The following is an 11,979-nucleotide window of genomic DNA, read 5'->3' as shown; positions in this document are numbered from 1 at the left end:
TCTCCGCCTCCTAGGTTCAAGTGATTCTCGTGCCTCTGTCTCCTGAGTAGCTGGGATTACAGGCACACACCACCACACCTGGCTAATTTTTATATTTTTAGTAGAGACGAGGTTTCACCATGTTGGCCAGGCTGGTCTCGAACTCCTGACCTCAAGTGATCTGCCTGCCTTGGCCTCCCAAAGTGCTGGGATTACAGGTGTGCGCCACTACACCCAGCCCAAATTTTTCTTTTAAAAGCTCCTTCTGTTAGAGGATTGACACTACCAAACTTCAAGACTTACTATAAAGTAACAGTATTTGGGATAGTAATATTGGTGAAAGAATAGAAAAATAAATCAATGGAACTGGACAGAGAGCCCAGAAATAGACCCACATAAACATAGTCAACTGATCTTTGACAAAGGAGCAAAGGAAATACAATGGAGCAAAGATGTTCCTTTCACCAAATGGTGCTGCAACATCTGCACATCCACATGCAAAAGAATGAATCTAGACACAAAACTTACATCATTCAGAAAAGTTAATTCAAAGTGAATTATAGGCTGAAATATAAAACATAGAACTCTAAAATTCCTAGAAGATAACAGAGGACAAAATCTAGGTGACCTTGGTTACGACAATGACTTTTCAGATGCAACATCAAAGGTATAATTTATGAAAGAAATACTTGATAAACTGGACTTTTAAAAATTAAAAACCTCTACTTTGGAAAAGACAATGTCAATAGAATGAGAAGACAGGACACAGACTGGGAGAAAATATTTTTGGAAGACACGTCTGATAAAGAACTATTGTCTGAAATACACACAGACCTCTTAAAACTCAACATTAAGAAAACGAACAAGCTAATTTTAAAATGGGTTAGAAGAGCTTCATAGATGCCGCACCAAAGCAGATATACTGGATGCAAGTGAGCATATGGAAAGGTATCCAACATCATCTGTCATTAGAAAATTGTAAATTAAAACAACAATGAAATACCACTCCACACCTATTAAAACGGCCAGAATCCAGAACACTCACAATGTCAAATGTTGGCAAAGATATGAAGCAACAGAGACCCTCATTCATTGCTGGTGGGGATGCAAAATGATACAGCTACTTTTGAAGATAATTTGGCAGTTTCTTACAAAACTAAATACACTCTTATCATGTAATCCAGCAATCACGCCATTTGGTATTTACCCAAATGAACTGAAAACTTACATCCATACAAAAACCAGTACGTGGATATTGATAGCAGCTTTATTTATAATTGCCAAAGCTTGGAAGCAACCAAGATGTTCTTCAGTGGGCGAATGAATAAATAAACTGTGGGATCTCCAGACAATGGAATATTATTCAACGATAAAAAGAAAAGAGCTATCAGGCCATGAAAAGACATAGAGGAAACTTAAATGCATATTACTAAGTGAAAGAAGCCAATCTGAAAAGTTAACATACTGTCTGATTCCAACTATATGACATTCTGGCAAAAGCAAAATTATGGAGATAGTAAAAAGACAAGTGGTTGAAAGGGGTTAGAGGACAGAGAGGGATGAATAGGCAGAGCATAGAGGATTTTTAAGGCAGTGAAACTATTCTGCACAAAAGCAATTTTTTTTTGTTTTTTGAGACAGAGTCTCGCTCTGTTGCCCAGGCTGGACTGCAGTGGCATGGTCTCGGCTCACTGCAAGCTCCGCCTCCGGGGTTCATGCCATTCTCTTGCCTCAGCCTCCAGAGTAGCTGGGACCACAGGCGTCCGTCACCACAACCAGCTAATTTTTTGTATTTTTAGTAGAGACGTGGTTTCACTGTGTTAGCCAGGATGGTCTTGATCTCCTGACCTTGTGATCCACCTGCCTCAGCCTCCCAAAGTGCTGGGATTACAGGCGTGAAAAACTAATTGTTAGATACAAGTCATTATACATTCGTCCAAACCCATAGAATGCACAACACCAAGAGTGAACCCTAAAGCAAGCTATGGACTTTGGGTGACGTGTCAGCATAGGTCCGTCATTTGTAACAAGTGTACCACTCTGGTGTGGGATGTCAATAATGAGAAAGGCTATGCATGGTTGGGGGTAATGGGGTGTATAGGGATTCTGTGTACTTTTCACTCAATCTTGTTATGACTGTAAAACTGCTCTAAAAAAAGAGGTTTATTAATTTTTTTAAAAAACGGGATTACTAAGTTAAAGAATTTTTTTAAAGCTCTTTTCTGACTAAAGTGGAGAATGAACCACTCAGTGGAGATGAGCAGGAGTGGAAGGTGGGGAGGCCACTGTAGTAATTCAGTGAGAGGTGATGACGGCCTGGACCCAGGGTGGCAGTGGAAAAAGAGACAAGTGGACAGATGCGAGATGTGTTTTGGTGACAGAATTGATGAAACTTGCTGAAGGATCAGATCTGCCAGAACAGGCAAAAGACAATCAATAACAACTAGAAGTACCTTTGATTGAGAACCAGAAGACGGGAGTGAGTGGTGGGTGGCTGTGAAGTACAGGGTTTTTTGGAAGGGGAAATCATAAGTTCTGTTGTTGAGTTTGAGTTCTCTGAGATGTCAAGAGGAGATATGAAGTAGATTATTTTTGTTGGTCTGTTTTTACTTTGTAGCAATAGCAATTTAACTCTCTAAAGCTACCAACTTCTCAGAAGTGACCTTTCTTGATTTGGATTTAAAATTTTTCATTTGTATAACTAAAGGGCCCATTTAGATAGTTTTTCAAAAATAAAAGAATAATCTGACTCGAAGAGTATCCAAGTGTCAAATTCTCCAGAAAACTGCTTGCAGTTTTGAAATGAATTTTTCCAGCTCCATTGCTATCCCCACTGAAGTTTCAATAATTTTGAAGTCAACTTTCAGACAGCTCAGCCTCAGGTAAGAAAGTCTCCCTCTAGTAGCCTCTGTAAGAACACCCTCAGAGCCTGTGTGCCTAAGACTGCAAGCTCAGCTTGGGGTGCAGAACTTTATGCTGGATGGTGCATATATATTTCTTTCTTAAGCATCTCTACTACACTGTAAACATGTTAGAGAAGGGAATTTTATATATTTAGTAGTAGTTATATATGCAGTGCTTGATATTTGTGAATTGGATTATTATAAAGGTATATCTTTTTTGATGTCCATAAAACTCATTAGTGAAGCACAAAAATTTAAATGTGACGGGGAATTGGGAAGTCCAAGAAGAAAACTAACTTTGAGCCACTGGGTGTTCCAGTTAGAGATCCAATGCTGTCTTACCTGAAGCCAAGTCATTGTTGAAAATACGTAACCAAGCAACGAGTTGATTTCTCTATGCAATGGCAAACAACCAGTTTGACTGATTTCTTGCACTGAATTAACTGAATTTAAGAACCTGGTAGTAATTTAACTAAGGCTCATACAGTATCAGTGTTAGGTGTACATTAAGTATATCCATAAATACTTTTATGAAAGCTCTAGATTTTACATTGGTGATTTAGAGGTTTTGATGCTTTCTTTTTGGCTTTTATTGAGAGGTTTTTTTTTCAAAGCAGAGAATTTTCACTTTCTAAATTAAAAAAATGCCAATTAAGGAGAAAGAAATATCACTGATTTTTGTGATTTTAAATCATTCAGTCAACAAATATTTGAGTTACTGGACTCTTCTGGTCACCAACAAGCAATTATCTGCTAGAATTTGCACTCTGGTGGGAAATTGTTGACAAATAAATTTCAAACAAATCATTTGTTGGGTGATAATTTAAGTGTGCTAAAGAAAAATAAAGTACGCCAGAGGAGATAGAGTGCAGAGGGGATGTGTGCATTTGTAGCTAGGAGCCAGGGCTGGCCTCTCTCAGATGACATTTGATCTGAGACCTACATGAAGTGAGGGTGTGAGCTATTTGAGAATAAGAACATTCCAGGCAGAGAGAATAGTAAGTGCAAAGGCCTCATCCAAGACTGGCACACAATTATTTTTTAGTGTATTTAAATCCACGAGCTTCAATTATTTTCCCTTTTATTACTTAAGGCAGACACTTGCATTTTGAATAAGCAGGACATCAAGAGAGTAATTACCATACAACCTTCTGAAATTCCTCAGTGTTTAGCACTTCACATTTGGTGATAGAGATAAAACTCCAGCAACTGCAAATCCTTGTCTGAATTGTGGGAATGTACACAAAGTACTTCATCTGTTTATCCCTTGGTTTTTCTCTTCAATTGTCAATGCCCCTCCTGCCACAGAGCACAGATTTAAAAATTGCAGACAATGGAATATATAAGAATTAGGATGAACATGGGGGCAGAATAACATGTGAAGACAAAATTTAGTAAGCCAGTTGAGTCTAAACAATACTTAAATGATACTTAAAAGACTTAAAGGGCTCTGAGTAAACATGTTAAGATCCCTTAAGCACTTGAGAAGCATTTGTTTATTTCATGTTTAGGAGAGCTGGTTTTGACCCATTTCTTTCATTCTGTAAAGGCTATCTCCTCAACAATCCTTGATTACACTCATTCTTGTAATCCGGGGGATTGTAAAGAAATTAGGTCAATTTTACTTTTTAAACACTTTCTAATTGAGGTATCTCACTTACTTAATTTGGCCTTTTCCAGGTAATAAGGTTTAATGTGATTTTGCGATGTTGATTTTAACAATTAAATTTTCAGGGACCATAATATTTATAATTTATGTAAATAAAATTTTCTATTACTTAATCATGCAGAATTTGCTGGCCAATTTTTTTCAAACTGGGAGGATATAATTAAGATGGTCTGACTTAAAATACATAGAAGGACCTGAAGGGCCCCAGAAAGACTGGATAAGCATCTTTCAGTACAACTGAAACAATGGGACAAGGAGAGATAAAACTTCTGGCTACAAGAGGATAAACTATAGACTGAGGCAACAAATGGTGCCTCTGTTATTTGAAATTCAATAAAAAAGCAGAAGGACACTGTGATTTATTCTAGCTGCTTTCAAATGGTCCACTCCATTTGACATACTTCAGGATGAGTATGAGAGACATTTATTTATTTATTTGTATCTATGTACCAGGGACTGCACTAAGTACTAATATATGTATAGCATACAGTAGTAAGAGATAGACAAAATGTCAGCCTTTATGGAACTTACATTCTACTGGGAGGGTCAGGCAGTAAACAAATAGATAAGGATTACAGAAGAATGAACACTTTTCGGTATTCCTCCCTCCCTCTTTTACTTCCTTCATGCCTTTCTTATTTTCCTCCACTCCTTCCTCCCTCCCTCCCTCCCTCCCTCTCTCTCTTCCTGCCTTCTTCCCTTCCTCCCACATTTTTAATTTGAACTGCTTTTTGAGTGCTGGTGAGAAGCCAGGAGCCTACAATTCGTTATCTTGCCCAGCTATAGATTCACTAAGTGATCTCTAGCAACTCACTTACCATCTTAGGGGTATTCCCGGTAAAACATAGGGAACAAATAAATTCAAAGCTGTGAACTTGCTTAAAAGCATAGTAACTATTTGCCAACCAGAGTTGTGATATTAAAATGCCTTTATATTTCTTACCAATTAAACATACTTCTTTTTTATGTAGGCACAATTCAGTTTATTTATTTATTTATTTGTGAGACAAAGTATCGCCCTGTCACCCAGGCTGGAGTGCAGTGGCACGACCTCGACTCACTGCAACTTTTGCCGCCTGGATTCAAGCAATTCTCCTGGCTCAGTCTCCCAAGTAGTTGGGATTACAGGCATGTGCCACTACGCCCAGCTAATTTTTGTATCTTTAGTAGAGACAAGGTTTCACCATGTTAGCCAGACTGGTCTCGAACTCCCAACCTCAAGTGATCCGCCCGCCTCAGCCTCCCAAAGTGCTGGGATTATGGGCATAAGCCATGACACCCGGCCTCAGTCAATCTCTTTAAACACGTAAATGTGACAGCAATCACTGTTCTTTCCTCCACATGGCCTGGATTGCTGGATGATGCAGAATGAGAGGCTCTCTTTATGCTGATAGTCCCAAAGGGCCCTTAATTACATTAGCAATCAGTATGAAGAATTGGATGTTTTAGAGACTTGTGAGAATGACAAAGCAAGAGAGCATACAAATGTAAAAGACACAAAATTTCAGGCCCCTAAGACTAGTCTGGAAACTTTAGAAAGAGGGAGTCTATAGAACATAAAACCTGTTGGAGAATCCGTCTCCAATCTGTTTCCAAAATAGCTGGAGAAGTGATTCCTTAGAAAAGTCATCTATTGAGCAGATTTTCAAAGCTGACAAATTTGATTTACTTTGTATATATACTAAAGTTTCTTCTGGTATTTGTATTCACTGAATTTGTGTGTGTGTGTGTGTGTGTGTGTGTGTGTGTGTGTAGAGAGAGAGAGTAATTTTTGTTGTTTTCCCTCATCCTCTATTTTTAAAAGTTCGATCATGAATACTTAGGTTTCACTAACATGTTAGTTTACAGACATGTAAACGTAATTCCACAGCTGGGCAGAGATTACTTCCAAAATTTGCCTGACGAGAAGGTGAAATTGAATGTTAGGGCTGCCCCCTGGGGTTCCACTGCCTGGCAGGTGTGGCTGGCAGGTGCAGGTGAGGGGGCCACAGCCATGTGTTTGCCTGCAGCAGCTCCTGGCACCTGCCACCCCGTGCTCTGGCTGCCTGGAGCTCTCGCCCCACTGGCCAAGCAACACTCCATGATAGACGGAATAGAGGCCCAGCCAGGCCTTTTTATTTCAGGCTCTGCAGTTGAAAGAATCATAAATTGGGGAGAATTGAGGGAAGCAGGGCCCAGGAAGGCAAGTAACAGTGTGCTAGGGGCGGAAAGGATTTCAGTGGCCCAGAGAGGGGGAGACTTGCCCTAGGCCACTAAATGAGTCCATCCCCAGATAGACCTCAGGGTGCTTGCCTCAAAATTCCTCTCACTAGGCCTGCTGCCTCTCCGGACAGGGCAGAGTTTTTCTCAGGCCTCCCTGATGCTGTGCCAAGGAGCCCTGAGCCTGTCATGGCACATCAGTATTCAATGCAACCCCCTCAGAGAGGCCAACCCTGGCCACCCAGAGGAATGACGTAAGGCAATCATCCTGTCCTAGCTCTCAGCATTGTACTCCTTGTCATCTGATATTTTCTTGTATATTTATTTGCTTATTCATTTGTCTTCTTTACAGGAATATAAACTGCATGGTATCAGGAACCTTATCTGTCTTTTTCATGGCAGCAGTCCCAGTTCCTAGAAGAATGCCTGCTGGTTCACAGTAGGTGCTCAGTGAATAATTGTAAATAAATAAATGAACGTCCAGCTCATCAGTATAAGTTCAGAATTGCTTTATCTTAGTTTCTCATTGGTCCTTAATCACCAATGCTTTGGAACATTACAGCTTTTATTTTTTCCTGGTATATATGTATTAATCTGTAAACGTATACACGAGATGTTTCTTAAGGAACCTTGCTATTTTTTTGAATGTGAGGAGCCCCTTCTTTCCCAAGACTTGGTTGTTTAGAGTCAATCACCTGTCAACCCTAAATAAGTAGAATGAACAGATCTTAAAAAAGTGTTTAGAAAGATAGCTCTGATGGTGATGTGGCAGATTAGAGCTGAGACTAGTTAGGAGGAAGCTGTTATCAAGAGCACATAAGGGCCTAACAAGGATAGTGGGAGGAGGATGAGGAAATGAAATGAAATCAGAAGGCCCTTCAGAGAACAACAGTCTTGGCAGCAAATTTCATATAGGAGGTGAGAGGGTGAGCAGTCGGAACAAACGCTGAGTGTTTTAACTTTCCCCTGGAGGTGAATGGTGATGGCATTAACTGATATATATAAAAACCAAACAGGTTGAGTTGTTTTGAGAAGAAAGAATGGTGAAAATGACATGGTTGGACCTCAGATGTTTTGATTTTGAGGCGTTTGTGGGACATGCAGATGGAAGTTTCCAATAAATATTTGGACATTGAGTTTTGGAGCTTAGAAGAAAGGTAGGACTGAAAACGGACAGTTCAGAGTTGTCTGAATATAGGTATATGTGAGAGATTAAGCCCTGGAAGTAGATGAGAAAGTCCAGCAAACTGCAAACAAATAAGAGGGAAAACTAAAAAATGTTGCATTTGTAGAGGTAATAGGTACAGTGGTAAAAAGCTGAGAGACTTTGGACAAATTACTTAAGTTTCTTGTGCCCTTGGTGTCTTCATCTGTGAAATGGGTTATTTAATAATACCTACCTGAGTTGTTGAGAAGATAAATGTATTACACACAAAGTGCCTATTTAGTACAGTGCCTGGCACATAATCCAGATTATATCATTATTTTCCCAGGAGTAAGGATATTTAAGGTAATATAGAAAAAGAAGCCAAGTAAGAATACTGGGAAAGAGTGATCTGAGTCAGAAGAGAATGAGACAGAGCAGTGTCACAGAAAACAGAGGGAAGAGTTTGAACAAGGAGGTGGTCAACAGTGTCAAACGGCACAGGGGGCTCCTTTAGAATGAGAAGTCAGTAGGGGCCCTTGGCTGTGATGATTAGGAGTCATTTGTGTCCTTAGAAAGAGTAAGGTCAGGAGAGTTGTATGGATGGGTTGAAGAGAAAATGAAAATGACCTCTGTTCAGAGATGGTGAATTGAACACTTTCACTTCCCTCCACTTTTAAAACTTCACTGATACAATAGTAAAGGGATTTTTTTTTTCATAAACAAATAAAGAAAAGGAAAAGACAGATGACAACGACCAAATTTTGGAAATTGAAAAGCAGATAGATGAGTGTTAATTTACTGAGTGCAACTAAGAAAACAGAAAACTAGAGCTGTAATGAAGGAAGCACAGAAGGAAGCTGAGTTGCTCAATAGAACCCAAGGAAGGCCTCCAAATTAGGGGTTGTAGGTACCTCTGAAAGTAGGGTTGGAAATTAAGGTGAAAACTGAAAGTCTGCTTAAGAAGTAGTTAGACCTTCCTCTCTCCTTCCTCCTGTCCCACCAAGATTCACCCCCAACCCAGCAGAGCCAGGACTGTTTTTTCCATATTGAGGCAGAAGATGGGGTAGAGAGAGTGAACAGAATGACTTTGTGGAAGGCCACAGTAGAAACGGGAGGGTTAAGCTGAAGTCTATATGCTGAGTGATGAGATAGCCCAGCTACATTCACCCACTCTTCCAGAATGCTGGAATCAGGTTTATATCTTCTAGAAAGAAGAGTGAAAGATTTTTCTTTAAACAAATGAATATCCCAGAATCAGGAGTCTCCCAGTGAAATGGCTCAGCCAGATAATCTTGCAGCAATGTCTACCTGTTAACAACATATAGTGCTCCCATAGTTGTGTGTGTGTCTAAAATATTAACAAATGACATCCAAGGATCATCAGTGATGTTAGCTAAGCTGCTAACATGAAAGTTAGAGACTAAAAAAAACAAACAATGTGACAATGAGGATGAAGAGAACCTAAAACAAACGAAAAAGGAGAAAACAACATGTAACACTCAGAAAACAAAAATGAGTTCTTAAAATTAAATATTTGATAGTAGAAATTAAAATCTCAGTTAACTTATTTTGTGTTGCGGCATCTTAGCACAGAGTAGGGTCTTAGTACATATTTGTTGAGTGAGAGATAAAGGCTTGCGAAGTGCAGTCAAGAAAATCCCACATGAAGTTAGAAAAGTGACCTATGTGATTGATTCAGGAGTTTTATCATCAAACTAATATAAGTTGTTTAGTAAAAGAATAAAGAAAATAGAGAAAGTGAAGTTAACAAAAAAAATTTTGAAGATTTAATTAATTTAAATAACTCATCTTAACTGAAGAAAGTTTCTAAGTTGAATTTTTCAATGGGTGCCTAAGAAAATGTATGGAAAAAGAGTCAAAGAGCCATGCTCGGGCAGATCACTGTGAACTTTCAGAAAACTCAAGACAAAGAGAGAATCTTAAAAGCGTAGATGGAAGTGGGAAGTGGAGTGATAAATTGTCCTATTTACTGTGGCTGTGTAACAACAAATTGCTCCAAAATTTAGTGGCTTAAAACTATAACATACTTACTATCTCTCATGGTTCCTGAGAGACAAGAATCCAGAGTGGCTCAGCTGGGTTGTTCTGGCTCAGCGTCTCAAGAGGTTTTAGTCTGTGGCAGGCTTGAACATTTCAGTCTTCCCTCACGTATCTGGGAAGACTTGACCAGCCAGGGCTGAGATAGCTGAGGTACCATTCACATTTCTCTCCTTCTTTCTTTCTCTCTCTCTCTCTCTCTCCTCTCCTCTCCTCCTCCTTTTCCTCCTCCTCCTCCTCCTTTCATGTGCTATCTGTATCATTGTTATGGTTTGAATGTATGTGTTCATTTAAAGCTCATATGTTGTATATTGGAATTTAAATCCCAAGCTGATGGTATTAAGAGGTGGGGTCTTTGGGAGGTGATTGAGGATGGAGTCCTCAAGAAGGGATTAGCATCCTTATAAAAGGGGCCCCAGAGAACTGCCTGGCTTTTCCATCTCTCCTGCCATGTGAAGACCCGGTGTTCTCCCCTTCCACCATGTGAAGACGTAGCAACAAGATACCATCTTGTAGATTGAGATACCCATCTTGGAAGCAGAGAGCAGCCTTCACCAGACACCGAATCTGCCAACACCTTGATCTTGGGTTTCTCAGTCTCCAGAAGTGTAAGCAATACATTTCTGTTGTTTATAAATAATCAGTCTGAGATATTTTATTGTAGCAGCGGAAATGGACTAAGACAACCATGATGTGAGCTCACAAGGTGCTCACACATGCACAGGCACGAGAGAGACAGAGAGACCACATTAGCCATTTATTATTATTACTATTATCTAGCCTTGGAAGTCAGGTAGCATCGTTAATATCTCATTCTGGTTACAAAGGTCCACCAGGTTCACATAGAGGCAACATACATTCCAGCTTTGATGGAGGAGTATAAATGTTATATTGTAAGAAGAGCATGTAGAAAGGGAAAAAAGTGATTAAAACAGCCTACACGAAAGAACAGGGAATCAGAATGGCATCAAAGTTCTTAATAGCAACACTGGATACCAGAAGACAATGGAAAAATGCCTTTTAAATCCTCAAGGGAAATAACCTCTAACCTAACATTCTGTATTCAGTCAAAGTATGAGTAAAGAATGAAGACAGAATAAATACATTTTTATACATTCAACTTCTCAGGGAATTTATTTTCCATATCATATCAACCCGGAAATTTCTGGAAGCTGAGCTCCATCAATAGAAAGGCTTAAACAAAGAATGAAGGAGATTCAGGAAATGAAACTCCAACCAGGAGACTGGTGAAAGCAACCCGCAGGATGAAAATTATGCAGCAGCTAGGACTGGAGAGGAAGACAGAAAACTCAGGAGTGATGTGTCCATGAATTTGATATATTTTCTCATGTGTTTTAATGCTCCAAGAATGTGTGGATAAATTGTAGTGAGTACATAGAAAACTGAGTAAAGAAAAAAATACCAAAAAGTATGCATGAATATTTGTAATATATGTAATATATATGTATATACATGTAATATATGTAATATACATTATATATATACAAATATATCATAGTACATGCATGGCCAAACTGTAAGTAAAATCTGCATAGTCATAAGAATATATGTTAATATTTAACGTATATTTAAAGAGTAGAAAATTATGTATGGGGGGAGGGGCAGAAGCATGGGGTTTTTTGTTTTTTGTTTGTTTGGTTGGTTTTTTCTTTATCTCCTACAGGAAAGAAACAGTGTGTTTAAGAGAGCTAAATCCTAATATTCACAGGACAAAGTCAACACATAATATCTAAACTTGAAAAAATAAAAAAAGTGTCAGCTGGGCGCGGTGGCTCACACCTGTAATCCCAACACTTCGGGAGGCCGAGGCGGGCGGATCACGAGGTTAGGAGATGGAGACCATCCTGGCTAACACGGTGAAACCCCATCTCTACTAAAAAGACAAAAAATTAGCCGAGTGTGGTGGCGGGTGCCTGTAGCCCCAGCTACTCGGGAGGCTGAGGCAGGAGAATGGCGTGAACCCAGGAGGCAGAGCTTGCAGTGAGCTATCTCGCCACTGCACT

This window comes from Nomascus leucogenys, chromosome 12 (assembly GCF_006542625.1).
Source record: "Nomascus leucogenys isolate Asia chromosome 12, Asia_NLE_v1, whole genome shotgun sequence".
Lineage (NCBI taxonomy): Eukaryota > Metazoa > Chordata > Mammalia > Primates > Hylobatidae > Nomascus > Nomascus leucogenys.
The sequence above is the reverse complement of the archived record's forward strand: the minus strand, read 5'-3'. Positions refer to the sequence as shown.